At 36.8% G+C, this 14587-nt stretch overlaps 1 protein-coding gene across 1 annotated transcript in view; it reads left to right on the forward strand.

The window, feature by feature from the left end:
* AKAP6 (A-kinase anchoring protein 6) overlaps window positions 1–14587 on the forward strand; it is a 413166-nt gene that overhangs the window by 353290 nt on the left and 45289 nt on the right. The gene's annotated exons all lie outside the window — the stretch shown is intronic.

Consider the following 14587-nt stretch of genomic DNA (forward strand, 5'->3'; position numbering starts at 1 on the left):
CAGAAAAGCTTCAAAAACAGACTCCAAGGAGAAACTGCTGAGATTGAATTAATATGCAAACTAGATACCATTAACTTGGGTTTGAATAGAGACTGGGAATGGCTGGGTCATTACACATATTGAATCTATTTCCCCATGTTAAGTATCCTCACACCTTCTTGTCAACTGTCTAAATGGGCCATCTTGATTATCACTACAAAAGTTTTTTTCTCCTGCTGATAATAGCTCATCTTAATTAATTAGCCTCTTACAGTTTGTATGGCAACTTCCACCTTCTGTGTGTGTGTGTGTGTATGTATATATATATATATATATATATACACACAAATTTATTAGAGCATTAGCTTTTGTGGGCTACAAAATATAATATATATATATATATATATATATATATATGGGGTGCTGGAAATGAAGATATATATATCTTCTTACTATATGCTCCATTCTATGCATCCGATGAAGTGGGCTGTAGCCCACAAAAGCTTATGCTCTAATACATTTGTTAGTCTCTAAGGTGCCACAAGTACTCCTGTTCTTTTTAGTGTGACAGGATGCGAGCGACTCTGAAGGAAGTGACTGTTGGACTAATGTTCAAGAAATGAACCACTGAAACTGATAATCTCGGCAGTTATAGCCAAGCCTTGAATATTCCTGTTTTCAGGAAGATTGTTGAGAAGTTTATAGCAATGACCGCACCACACTTCGAGGGGGTTGTCTGGATTGCCGAATGAAGGGAACTGTGTTTTATGGCTGGGGGGGAGGGGGAAGATGAAAATTGCTGCAAAAGGGTCAGCGTGGTCACTGACTCATCCCCTGGGAATGAAGGGTTTAAAGGGGCAGCCCTGTGCCTAAGGCTTCCTTTTTACACAGAGCAGGCTGAGGCAGCACCCACCCTCCCTCCCCTTTAGGTGGTGAAATACCAGGTTTGGTCAAGACCTGCTGTGGGCATTACGCTAGCTGCCCCTTTTTTCAGGGGTGCTGGAAAGGAATTTTTCCCCTTATTACCGTATCGGCCTAGGTGCAGTTGGGGTTTTTACACCTTCCCCACCATGGATTCAGCAAGGGCTTTGTTCATGCCTGGCATGAAGGGTGGTAGGCTATCTGTCGCAACTCATTATTTAAGTGTAGGGCAGATGTCCAGTGCAGGTACTCCACAGGGAAGGTATACTTGGCTTGGAAAAGGACTTAAAAAGGGGTGTTCTTTAAAGGAACAAACAGGGGAGCGGGGTTGGGGACTGCTATGATTGGTATGGCAGGGAGCCAACCCCCCATTATTATAGCCCACCTTAACCTTCATATGAGGGAGGGGGGTGGTAAGGTCCAGGCAATGGATTTGCTGGAGAGACCTCGATGGAAAAAGTGGGGGAGCAGGTAATTACAGAATAAATAGGGGGTTACCTGTACTGTACTCTTTTATCTGCCAGGTAGTCCCAGGCATTTAATAATAAAGTTGCGGCCTGATTAAATCCATGTCAAATGTCTCCTGTCCTTCTTTTGATATAGCCAGACAATGCAGTTTTGGCATTTTCTGGAATTCTCGGTGTTTCAACGATCTCTTCGAGTGAAATTGTAGACCTGGGTTAGGATACACATACTGTTTGGTTATTTGTTTGACAATTTTCTGGCAGTGGACAAAAACAAATCATCATGCTGATTATTTTTGTTTTACAATTGGATTTGATGGAGATGAAATATTGTAGATGGACCCGCAGACCTTCACAGTAATAGATGCAAGTTGTTAATAGGAACGATTGAGTGCTCATTTCAATTGGAAATCAAATAATTTATTTCAGTCCCTAACTATGGACTTATGAGTCTAAGTTCACAAAGCCATAGTACATATAGACACCTATACACTAGTCCCTGCATCTGTAATGCACATACAACTTTTCAAAATGAAATAAACCTTTTATTAAAAAATTACACATAATGTCATGCAAAGAGATCTAATTATATTAAACAATGTGGCACAATTACCTATGATGTAACCAGAGCACCTCATTACATAGTTAATTAACTATTAATTACACTATATAAACATCAAATTATTTATTTTCAAAATGGGAGCCATTAGAGTATAAAAAATAAGTACATACAAAATATGGAAAGAGCATATCACTTTGTCATATATATTAAAACCATCTATGTCTCATTAAATCTGAAATCCACTCTTCGTAAGTTTTCCAATCTCTACTAACCTCCTGGGGGGACTGTATAAAAAAGAAAATGGATATAATTAACAATACTACAATGTATAATCCATATATTTGAGAGAGAACATTTAGAACATTTTCAGAAACATTAACTATGCCACTAGTAGGTAAACCTGCTAGCATTTCGTTTGACTTACTTTCCACTGAACTATGAGATTAACCTTATTACCATTGTTCACTACAGTACGTAAACAATTGTTTCTTAAAGGAAATTTATTGTCCTATGCAGAGTATACATATAGCTACTGCATACAGAGGAATAATCCTGTTAATAAAATAAACACAACGGTGCTTTTGATTTTTATTCTATGGCCTTACATTTTAAATTGTACATATGGTACAGGGAAAAGTTATTTCATTTTGCAGTTGTTTTCCTTTCCCTTTTCATTTGAAGAAAATGTTGAATGCTATATGTAAACATGATGAGGACATAGGATGGGAACACGATGGTATGCATGAAAAGATGTTTCATTCCCGAATAGACAATTACTTTGACTTATTTTTCTTTTGTGAAAATGGATACTGGTTCTGCATTAACTTAGGTGTTCTTTTTATTAACATGCTGCTGCACCTTTTCTTTTGGAATACTGCTGTCCAGTAATAATACAGAATATTTTTATAGCACTGTCCACCTACAGACCCGTATGGGCTGCACAAACATTAGTGAATGATGAAGCCTCGCTAAACCTTTGCGGTAGGTATTGTTTTCCCCCTTTTTAGAAATGGGGAAATTGAAACACAAAGAAATTAAGTGTCTTCCCCAAGCTCTCCCAGAAGGTCTATGGCAGAGTCAGAGCTAGAACTCAGCTGATCCAATTCCTAGGACTTTACTTTCACCACAAGACCGTCCTTCCTGTCTCGAGGTTGCCTCTCAATAGAGTCCTTATGTGGTGAAGAAAGACTGTTTCTTGTGTTGCTGTTTGTTTTGATTTAAAGTTCAATTTGTGCTGGATATGATTTTTCAGTTTTCCTTCATTATTATCAGAATGAGTGCTAGCTACTGTCATCATTTGCTATATTGTGTGATTATTTTGTTCTACATTTTTCACAGCAACAAAAAGTCCTATATATTCTGGTCAGCTCAGTATTCTGTACGTAGCACTAGGTACGACTATATTGGAAACCAGCATACTCAATCACTCCCTCCATCAGCTTGCAGGGGCCAGAGGCTGCTGCAAACATTTTTCACACTCAGCTCCCAAATGAGAAGAATGAGCTTCATTTCAGTGTATAGTGACACTTACTGGCTGATCAACAGTGATGTTAAGTGAGCTTGCAAACACCGATTAGTCCAGCCTGTTAGGGGGAGGAGAGTTGTATTGACAGGATCCTTGTATACAAAGAAGGGGATATAGATTAGATAGGGGTGTTTTATGTTGTTGAGCCTTAACATTCTTGTTAATTTATTTTATACTATTGCTAAGCCCAACCATTATAAAACTCATGAATTAGAACCTCAAAAATCATGAGATTTTTAAAAAATATATAACTTTGGGGGGTTTTTTATTGCTCTTCTGGTTTTTGAGCTGTTAGGGTTCACCTTTTCAACCTTTTCTCTGCAATCACGAGGGCCAGAAACATACTCGTTTTTAATGAAACAGGAGATTCTCATATAAACACATAGCTCTAGGCACTGGGACTTTAACAAACAGACCAAATATCATGAGACTCATAATTAAGTTGTGTGACTTGGTAAAACTGATTTCCTAGCTTAATGGTGTTGCCTACACCTGGGAAAGGCAATTTGGGGATGAATAACAATTTTGAGGGTCAGGAGAGACCTGGAGCAGGAAGGGATGAGGAGTAAAAATGGCGAGGGGAATGCGACAGTTTTTTGTAAATCTTATAATATGAGTGTGGTCAGTGCAGAGAACTGTGTGAATTATTGGCTTGACCCTATATTGATAAAAGCATGTTGCTTTCCCCCCAAAAAATCCCTTCCCAAAGATGGGGGGAACCTACCTTACTTTATCATACATTCACCGTATTTCATAACAAAACTCATCCAAGGGTTCAGTTCAAGATAAATAAACCTACCAGCTGCCGGTAATATTTGTACCTCTGAATCACTGATGATAGGAATATTTCATTGAATTTGTGACTGAGCATGCCAGATATTGCCACATAAATATTTCTTAATTTATGGCTTAGGACTGTCTCTTTGCTCTCCAGCTCTAAAGCAACTAAACTTTTCATTGAAACAACACAGATAGCAATGGGTAATTAATCATCAGTTACTGAGTCAGTCAATCACTTTGTATGGTGCTCTTCATTATAACTATCTGGAAGTGTTGCTCAACATTCAATATTGCAAATCTTAAAAACAATTCAGTTAAATAAAAGCCCATGGATAAAGCTTAAGCCACGTTTGGATAAGCCATAAAATTATAGCCACAATCAAATTTTTATTTAAAAGGAAAAGCCAGCAACATGGATTTACAAAAAAGTAAGGGACCCAAGATGTGAGGCTTTAGACAAACAGTTGGGAACCATCAGGTCAAATACAAATTTTAACTCTGGTTGAAAGTTGGAAGCCAGTGCTGAGATTTGAGAAATGCGTGAACTGTTCCTAAAGGTGCCAGCGATCAGTTTTGCTATTTCATTCTGGATCCATTACTATTTGTGTAACAATGCTGCTGGTAGAGCTGCAAACAAAGAATTACAGAAATTCAATGTGGATGTAACAAAAGCATGCAAAACAGTTTCCAAATCAACAGAACTCAGGCAGGATTTAATCCTTTCTACATATCAAAATGATAAAAAAAAACCCTGTTGTAATAATTTAAATATTTTTATCAATAAAGAGCTATCCAAAGTCCCAAATCTTTTCATGGATGATAAAACCTTTACCTAGATTTAATTGGCTTAAACTTTAACAAGCTGGAAGACATCCAGTATGGGACTGTTTGAAAAATTGCCTGATTAAGGTCAGATTCAAAAGCAGATAAGCTGAGTGTCATTTACAAAACACTGAGGAACCCCAAATGAGCTTTTTTGACATCCATCCTAAGGCAACATTTATATAGCAAACAATAAGGAAGTCAGCACCCAGCCTTGTGACGTTACATTACAATATAATGAGACAGATGCTGAATGATTTTTGCCAAAAATGTGGGATTCTGCCACTGCCCTTGAGAAGCATAGATGTTTTTACATCTCCATGTTACAGGTTAATGCTCTAATTATTGCTATTCAAGAGAGAGCTCACTTTGTGCTTCAGTTAGGTTTTCCCTTTTAACGCCACAATCATATGAATTCCCATGTAAGGATAAAAATCCTATCTGAGACTGCAGCCTTCACCACACCATTCTGTTTTGATTGTGGATCCTGACCCGTGAATTTTGTGGTTTGCCTTCTTTTTTTGCAGATCCTCACATTTGAAATAATCAAAGGTTAAAATTAATTGTAGGCCAATCTCGGTCTGTTTCTAAAACATAGTTTTGACCCTGCTTCACTCCTACCCTATGGCTTCTTTACTCTAGCTCACACACCCAGCACACACATGCTAACAAGATAAGGGATATCTCCTTGACCACCTTTCTTCTCACTTCCACGTACAGGAAAATCAGGCGATGCCTTTGCCTAGTTAAACCTTTCTCCTCTGAGTAGAAACAGAAGAAAATAGCTTCTACCTGGCTGTAGAGGAGAAACATTTCACAGTAGACTTTCCCTCTACTGGATCAGAGATCACATGGAGGAGCACCTCACACCACCTGTTCCCTTTCTCTGCTAAACAAGATGTTGAAAAGAGAAGGTGGTCTCTTTAGCCTGGTTCTTGTTTACTTCTGATGAAAGAAATGGAAGCCTGTGAGCTTTGTTAAGGACTGAGCTCAAGAAGCCTGGAAAAAAAACTGTATATAAATATGGGCAAGATAAGACACAAAGTGAGAAAATATTTTCATTTAATTGAATATTCATCTTTTTATTTTAGATGGACTAACTCTTTGCAATAAGACTAGGAACAACATTCCTGAAAAGAGTGCTTGTTGTCACTGCATAAACAGATATAGTTGAAAGCACAACAATATCTCTGCCTCTAGTATTCCTAAGCAGACTCAGACGTGGACATCATTTTTTAGGAGTGGGGATGATGTTATTTCCAAGCTATCTTTTTGTTCACCTAGATTTAAAGTTGCCTCACCAGTGTGACAAAAATCCAAAGGAAATATCTTTTCCCTACTCTCACTGTTTTCATTTTCTCCTTCCTGCCTCCTTGCCTGCTCTCAAGCCCCTAAAAAGACTAAACCAGTTTATTTTCTATACACTGCTTTCCCATCTGAAGTAATACCAGGAAGCTCTTCTTGTGTCATTCTCAAGGGAAGGATGCACTCAGTGCCTCCTGGAATGAATGAAGACCATTGCAGAGAGACAAGGAAAATATACCAGCCTAGAAGCTCTGAAAGGGAAGGAGTAGGCAGAGTAGCCACATCTGGCATAGACCTAACTGTTACAGGTATTGGCATACTTTCATGCACTCAAGCTATATAAATCTTTTTTTTTAAACAAACAGTGTATATCTCTGGGTGGATACTGGGTTCTAAATGCTATGAGTCATCATAAACCTTTTTCATTAAAGTTGAATGAAACTCAGATATCTGAAATAGTACTCAGAGCAATAGCGGGGTTGTTTGTATCTTAGGTCTGATGCTTGTTGAGATGAGACCTTCATTTCAGTTCAAGTTATGAATTTAAATTAACTCCAAAACTCAAACCCAAATGCAGCTTAACCCAGTGCATTCTTCTCAGTTTCAGAATTCTTAAGATTTTCACCTGAACCTGAAGTTCTTCTCTTGAAAATTGACCCAGGTTTGCTGAAAGTTTTGCAAACCATGATGAATTGGTTAGTAAACCTAGCTCAAGTTTCAGATTTGTAATGCCAGATGCCTCCAGGTGAATATAATGTGGTTTTCAGGTTTCATTACAAAAGATGTACACAGCACTAATATTCATGCTCTGATCTTGCCCTTCTGATGCTGTCTCTATTTCTTTAGAATATTTTGCCCAAAATGTAACATTTTCCACTACATACTTCAAAATTTCTCCCATTTTCATTGGGAGGAGAATCTTCTGAAATGTAAATGCAGAGGACAGAAACTGGAAGAGTCTGGACATGCAAACAGTGCCATAGCAGGGAAAATGGCTTCTTCCATCACTTCCCTTCCTCCCCACAAATTATTTGGAAATGGCTATGTCGAGCCAATTTAACCAACAAATCAATGTGTGTTGTGAATAAGTTCTAAAATCTTTTAATGTGAAAATGAATTCTAATGAATGCCTTCTCCTCTCACACACAAGGAAAAAATAAGGCTTCAGGAGACGTGTTTCATACTTTAGTATCAACACGACATTTGCATCCAACACCGTTTTTCTTTTTTTGTTAAAAGTTACCTTTCTGTAATTGCAGACTAGTTTAGACTTTAGATAGCAGCATCTGAACAATAATGGACACTTTTTTAACAGATTATTGCCAAAAGTGCATTCTTTATTCCAGGGAGACACTGTAATAGATACCAGCATTTTAGTAATGATAAAAGCAATCTGTAAGCTATTATCATTTCCTTTAGAGTAACTTAATCTTCATATTGTTTTATATGTCTGGAATGTTAATAGTGTTTTTAATTTAGAAGAAGTATATTATGTATTACTAATTACATGTGAATATGAACTAAGTACCAGGCTGGTGAACTATCTTCTTAAAAATAAATATATGGAAAAGTACTTAACCCAGCATAAGGAGTGGCACAAATAAATTAAAGAATGCCATACAGAGATAATAACAGCTTTCATGGAATAAGCCTAAGAGAAGCATCAATTCTAGATTCAGTCATGTGTTTTATTTCATATACTATACTTCAGGAGACAAGTTGGAAGGAATACAGGTACTGCTTTTTGTCCCTAAAAATGCTGTTTTAATTTTAATTGTTGTTTGCAAATGATTTCAACACAAATGTCTTTGTGTATCTTTTTACATGTCCGTGATCTGATTGAATTAAAATTAAACCCAACACACCCAGATATCATGGTGATACACACATAGGTAGATTGAATTTACAAAATGAAATATTTATCTTAAAATACTTGGAGGCAGTTGATTTTTTATCTCTCTCTCTCTCTCTCTCTCTTAGGAAAAAATATGGAATTGGCATTGGAAATATGGATTCTTTTTAAAGAAATGTTGTGAACAATTTCCAAACTTGTTTGGAAAATACTGCACTGATCAGAGAATCCTAGAGAGATGTGTTCAGCATAGCAATTTAGTGGCCCCTAATGCTATTAAAAGTATGGCTTTTAAATAAAGGAAACCAGTTCACTATTTTTGAAAGAAGTTGTAATCTACTTTAAACTGTCATTCCGTGTTTCTGACTTGCAATTAGATGATTTTTTCAAAATGTCAATCCCTGATTCTGTTGTGTCCATCATCGTAATAAAATGTGACAGCAAAGATATTATATCAATACTTTTTCCATAATTAGCATTAAAGATCTCACAAGGGTGAACCAGAAAAGTTGTACAAAGGTTTTCCAATGAATGGGCCTGCAGGCAGCGTTATGCCTTTAAAATCTTTTAATATAGCCAAGACTGATGACAACCAGGAGACAAATCTATGTGCAAACCCGTTTGGAGAGAATAGTTTTGTGGTGTATGATGTATGTTACATAAATGAGCTTATTAGGACTCTCATCTATTTTATTATTGGTGCACAATTTAATAGAGGCATTTAAAAAACAATATTTCTGCCTGACTCCTTGAAATGAAGAAGATACATTGATATAATTGAGAGCAAATGATTGCATGTTGTGCCATTTAATCATGTCATTTTTCAATTGCTGTTTTTTGCACTTCAGTGCATACTTATAGAATATTTAGCTTCAATATAGATTAAGTCCCACCATTTGCAACTAAGCGGAGATCCTATATTAGGTGACATTTTCTTTTAACCTTGAAATCAGTTAAAACACCCGCGTTTGCCAGTATTTTCTTTAAAAGATGACAAGTCATCATTAACTTCCAGTCCATGGCATTTGGCTTTTTTTATTTTGAGGAATTACTTACCATTGGTTGTCTTTTTCATTCACTAATAGAAATTCTTATTTTCAATTTTCATGCAGTATGCAAAGTTAATTTTAAAATACAAACTGTAGCACAGCAGACAGTAGGAGCCCGCTAGCAGACAGCCACTGTCATCTCATGGAAAGCATTCTGTTGATAGTCATAATTCCAACTTCCTGTCCCACCACTGTTTTTCATTATTAGTGATATTTGCATTAAAAAAAGGGATCAGACTTTTCACAGTCATTATTCTAGTCTTATGCCAACTCTGTTGAAATCTATGGTGTTACATGGGCCTAACGCAGACATAAAGTGGTGAAACAGGCCCACCTTTGTTTTGAAGAGTTCATTTGCTCCTGCAAAGTGGTTTGTTCACCACTTGAAAACATGACTCTGAGTAGTATTATCATTATACTGAGAGCATCAGCAACCATTAGAATTAAGGTTGCATAAGAGCTTCCATTTCATGGTTATTTCGTAATTGCCCTCAGTGTATTCTTGCACATTCTTCTGAAGCAACTAATACTTACTGCCCATTGTCAGAGACAGGATACAGGATTAGAGAGACCACTAGTCTATTGGGTATGGCAATTCCTCTGTACCTAAAAGTACAAAGAAAGTGAAAACATGTAAGTTAGCATCCGTGGGCCCTTCAGACAGCTTTCCTGACTCCAGAGACCTCAGGTATTTTCAATTAGATTGGGCCTTGAATTTTCTGAGATTTCTTTTTTTCCACACACTACAATATTAATAAGTATAAAGTCAATAAAACTTTAAACAGGAGAGACAAAAATGACTGATATGCATTAAGACCTCATGCAAAGAAATTTCAGTATTTACTGAAAGTATGTGAAAAAAATCATCTAATCATTTTGCTACAAAAATCATCTAAATTTTTGTGTATGGTCATTCAGATTCATGCTCTAGAAATACAGTTTTGTGATATTACTATAAGGTGGGTGAACAACTGATTGAAAGACCATACTCAAAAAGTAGTTATCAATGGTTTGCTGTAAAACTAAGGGAGCATATCTTAGTGAGGTCTTGCAGGGGTCAGTCCTGGGTTTGGTACTAGTCAATATTTTCATGAATGACTTGGATAATGGAGTGGAGAGTATGCTTATAAAATTTGCAGATAACAGCAAGATGTGAGGGATTTCAAGGTCTTTGGAGGACAGGAATAGAATTTAAAATGACTTTTCACAAATTGGAGAATTGGTCGGAACTCAATGAGATGAAATTCAACAAAGACAAGTGCAAAGTACTTCACTTTGAAAGGAAAAATCAAATGAACAACTACAAAATGGGAAATAACTAGCTAGGAGGTAGTACTGTTGAAAAGGATCTAGAGGTTATAGTGGATCACAAATTGAATCTGAGTCAACAATGTGGTGCAGCTGCGAAAAAGGCTAATATTCTGGGGTGTATTAACAAGAGTGTTGTATATAAGACATAGGAGGTAATTGTCCTAGTCTGCTTGGCTCTAATGAGGCCTCAGCTGGAGTACTGTGTCCAATTCTTGGCACCGCACTTTAGGAAAGATGTGGAATAATTGGAGAGAGTCCAGAGAACAGGGAAAAAATGTTTTAAAAGGTTTAGAAAATCTAGTGAGAAAAGGTTAAAAATAACTGGGCATATTTAATCTTGAGAAAAGACTGAGGGAGACCTGATAAGTCTTCAAATATGTTAAAGGCTGTTATAAAGAGGGTGATGCTCAATTGTTCTCCATGTCCACTGAAGATGAAAGTAATGGGCTTAATCTGCAGCAAGGGAGATTTAGGTTAGATATTAAGAAAAAAAATAACTATAAGGCTAGTTATGTTCTGGAATATGCTTTCAAGGGAGGTTGTGGAATCCCCGTCATTGAAGGTTTTTAACAACAGTTTGGACAAACACCTGTCAGGGACGGTCTAGATTTATTTGGTCCTCCCACAGCACGCAGGACTGGACATGATGACTTCTTGAGGTCCCTTCCAGCCCTACATTTCTATGATTTTGTGATATGAGAATTTTATCATTTGTGAACTATTTCAGCTTATCAGTTTTGTGCCATTGTCTAGCAATCTCTCTGCTTTACAGATAAACATTGGACTAGATTGATGCACTGGTCAATGGCAAAATAAACTTTGTATTTAACAGTTTCTTTAATAAACTTCACACTCCATTTTTTCTTTTCGTTTTTGAACTTAAAGGAAGAATATCCAGTTGTTGAAAAATATTGCTTAGGCCTCAGTTCAGCAAGGAACTTAAACATGTGCCTAATGTATGTGCATAGTTCCACTGAATTTAAGAGGACTCCTCACATGTTTAAAGTTCAGCATGTGCTTAAGTACCTTGCAGAATCAGGGCTGTAGTAGCCAAGCAGTAGTATTCCACCATGCTGTGTGAGAGTACATGGTTCAACCCCTTTTCACAGAACCATCCTGGGCATTAGGTTCTGCCTAAACAATACTCTTGGCCCTTGGGATGGGAGTAGTCTTTGATGTCATTCAGCAGTGGCCCTTCCAGATGATTTATGGTGTGGTATTAGCAGGCTGTGGAAAGGAGAGCAATCCAGCCCTTTTCAGCTGTCAGATTGACAGTCACAAAGCACTAAACATAGGGTTATGCCGAGAGAAGAAAGATCTCCAGGGTTCTGCTGTGATGTACAGGAAATATGTCTGAATAAACACTGCATTGTAATATTGCCTATATATTCACCAGACCTCTCTATCTATATTGCAAAACATAGTTTACCTTATTGGGACAATTCAGCCTAGATTTTCAAATGGAGCCTAAAGCAAGCCTCCTAATTCTATAAATAGGCATCTGCCGGACTTTTTAAACTGCTGAGCACCAAGAGTTCCCACTGAGGGCAATTGGAGCGGTGGAATGTTCAGCACTTTTGAAACTCAGGCGGGTGCCTAAAAATGGACTTAGAGTTTTAGGTTCATGCACTTTAGACTCCTGTGTCTGAAAATCCTGATCCTCTTTGCTTTTCTTTTGTTAAGTAATGGCTTTGTTGATTATGAGGTTTTTGTAGAGGCTAATATCGCAAAATATAGAGTTATACCATTTAGAAATGTAAAATGAAATAATTGGTGAAGATTTGGAAATGAGAACTGTCTGTGCACAATCACTGTATTCACAATTTTTCACATGACAATTCCAGTTCAATAGTTGCAAAATATGGATCGTATGGGACACTGTGAGCTTTCATGTCAAAGATACAGATGATGATCATTTAGCACGATACATAACAGACCATAAATACCCCCTTTGGATTCATTGTAGCCTGCCGTTTTATACATTGTTTGTGTGCCTTTACCTGATTAAGTCTTCTAGCTCTACAGGAGTCATTACAGTAATTCTTTTCCTTGTTAGAAATGAGGGTTTCATCCTCTTTTAATATTAATCATAACATATAATAAAGTTGAAACAAAACTACCATGGTTGAATTGTATTGTCACACCCATGTAAATCAAGAATAGCTTCCGTGAAGTTAATGTTATTATGCTGGTGGAAAACTGATGTAAATGAGAGATGAATTTGTTCCTGTATCTCTGCTTGCAAATAATACAATGTACAGGTCTTATTATAGCCCAAATATTTTGGTTTATGAATGGGAATGGTCCTTAGTTTATCATATTATATGGGATTGTAACAGGAGTGTTATAGCATCCAGCATTGTAGGGGATGCCATCATTAGGTACATCAAGGTAAAAGGATGAGTTAAGGGTATGGGGCCAGATTCTCAGCTTCAGTGGAGTTTATTCAGTTTTTCACCAGTTTAACTGAGAGCAGAAGCTAGCTCATAAAAGCCACCATTATGTTCAATTTCTTTGCTTTTGCAGTGTTAAGTATGATCTTCCCCTTTATTTGTACCTAGATTTTTTTTTCTGGTGTAATATTAGGCTAATGAACAGCATCAGAAAGGAAATACATCAGACATTTGATTACATCAAGAGCTGTGTAGGTATATAGTAATGAATCCTAGGAAAATAAATAAGGGCAAGTTCAGGAAACTTAAGTGAAAATGCAGCACTGGTCTAAATTGAATAATAAAATTCCTGGTCATATTTTGCCATAAATAGTGGTTTGGGAATTTGTCATTCACCTTATTTAAAATTCAGAAATATTAAAGGTACAGAGTTCTTTCATTACAGAAATAATGGAATTCCAGCTATCACAGAGTTGGGGTAATTTAAATAGCTATAGAATGCATTATATCAATAAGTGGAACATCTGTATGAAATGTCCACCTGCTGATATACTACTCAGTGTACTTTACAATGAAATGCACTTAATCATTTTAAGACGTCTTCTAATGAAGCCTTATCGGGATTAACATTTTGAACACAAATACTTTTAGGCATTAAAACTCGCGCTCTAAATGAGATTGCATTGTCTTGTTTACCCTTGTTGATTAATAAGCAATCTGTTAACTGTTAGAACAATCAAATTGTGCCAGTAGATTAGTAATTCAGCTATGTTTGTGGATATAATCATCATTTCTTTTGAAGGCTTTGAATTAAAAAAAATCACTTGCACGCTATCAGTAGGCAAAAGAAAGATGTATGTTTCTAGATATCTGCACCACTATTTTGCTCCAGTCCTTCGGCTTAGGGTCATTGCACAAGCACAAATGCTTCTGGAGGGCAAATACTGTTTTGATGTACATCACTTCTAGGTATAGCTTCCTTTTTTAAAGTAATCTAATAATGCAGAAGCTTAACTTATTTTTAAAAGAGTAGTATTGTTTTGTTATTCACGTTTAGAAGGGGATGTCCAGCTTAATTATCAATATATTTCAGCCATTGGCACTTGTGAACTGCTCTGAAAGTTGTGATGAGTTTATTTTACTTTTTCTTTTTAAAACAGAAAATTAAAAACAAAATACCTGTTCCTTAAGAGAAACAAAAATGCTCAAATGATAGTTGAGATTTTCTCAGAGGGTCATGCACTTTCATCTGTGGCATCCTGCAGAGGAAACAGATGTTGGCAAGTTACAATTGAAATTATCTGGAAAAACTCCATGCATGAAATACATTATTACATACATAGTATAATGCCATGAGTAGCACAAGTGCCATTTGGGAATCATATATTAGATTCACAGCATGCCATGAAAGGGTACATGGTTAAGTGTGAGGCTGAGAACTCTTCCTCATAGATGCCCAGGCTATGTGCCCCCAAACCTCATAGCAATTACTGTAAAAAGACATCACAAGTTAATACAATCCTGATGCAACATTGAGTGTCTATAGGGGGTGGGTGGGTGTGCAGGCAATAGCACTTGAAAACCCCATACGTGATCCTATACGGCACAGAAAAGTAGCCAACCA

The sequence above is a fragment of the Chelonia mydas genome, chromosome 6, assembly GCF_015237465.2.
Source record: "Chelonia mydas isolate rCheMyd1 chromosome 6, rCheMyd1.pri.v2, whole genome shotgun sequence".
Taxonomy (NCBI): Eukaryota; Metazoa; Chordata; order Testudines; family Cheloniidae; genus Chelonia; species Chelonia mydas.